The following is a 1,230-nucleotide window of genomic DNA, read 5'->3' as shown; positions in this document are numbered from 1 at the left end:
TTTTGATTATCCACCTCTGATTATGTATGTGGCAAATATTTTTTTCTACTGTTACGATTACGATTTTATTTTATTTTTTATTTTTTTGGTTTTTCGAGATAGGGTTTCCTCTGTGTAGCTTTGGAGCCTATCCTGGCACTAGCTCTGGAGACCAGGCTGGCCTCAAACTCAACAGAGATCCGCCTGCCTCTGCCTCCCGAGTGCTGGGACTAAAGGCGTGCGCCACCAACGCCCGGCTAGAAGTTTTATTTTTATTTATTTATCGAGACAGGGTTTTAGGTAATCCAGGCTAACCTCAAATTTGCTATATAACAGGATGACATTGAATTTCTAATCTCCCTGCCTACCTCCTAAATGCTGGGATTACAGGCATGCCCACCATATCTGGTTTTATACAGGGTTAAAAGCTTAAAGATCTTTTTCGTAGTTATTTAACCTGCTCAGGGACCTGAATTCCATCTTCAGGATGGAATTGTGCTGAAAATAAAATATAGTCAGTTTTTTTCATTTGCTTTGTGGTGCTGAGGATTCAACTCAGTGCCTTGTTCTATTCTATACAAGAACTGTACCACTTGCCATATTGCTAGCCTGTGTTTTCCTACTAGAGTGTTGTTGCTTTGTGTATCATCCTAAGAACATAAAACTATTCTGGGCTGGGGAGATGGCTCAGTTTCTAAGAATACTGGCTGCTTTTCCAAAGGACCCAGTTCAATTCCCAGTTCATAATATTAACTCCAGTTCTTGGGCATCAGACACCTTCACACAGACATACATGTAGATAAAATGCCAGTGTACATAAAAATAAATAAAATTAATAGTAAAAAAGAAAATACTCTGATTTGAAATTTTACTCACTATGTAGTATGGGAAGGCTTAGAACTTGCTGCTTTGTAAAAATATATCTTTAAAAAAAATCAGTTTGAATCAGCTATCCTTGGCTGCATGCAGCCCACAGTTGTTAGACACACCTGACTTTTTAAAGCTTATTTTTATGTGTATGAATATGTTGCCTCTATGTCTGTAAGCATAACGTTCATGTCCAGTGCCTGGAACTGGAGCTATAGACAGTTTATGAATTTCCATACGGTTGCTGAGACCTGAACCTGGATCCTCTTTAAGAGTAGCAGTTGCTCTTTACCTGTGGATAGTGTTTGTTGGAAAACTAACTTTTTACCCAAGAGTATTCCCCTAGTGTTCATTCATACTGATGCCTATCTGTATTTTTTAGTA

This window comes from Cricetulus griseus, chromosome 6, assembly GCF_003668045.3.
Source record: "Cricetulus griseus strain 17A/GY chromosome 6, alternate assembly CriGri-PICRH-1.0, whole genome shotgun sequence".
Classification (NCBI taxonomy): domain Eukaryota; kingdom Metazoa; phylum Chordata; class Mammalia; order Rodentia; family Cricetidae; genus Cricetulus; species Cricetulus griseus.
This window is presented reverse-complemented; position numbering follows the sequence as displayed.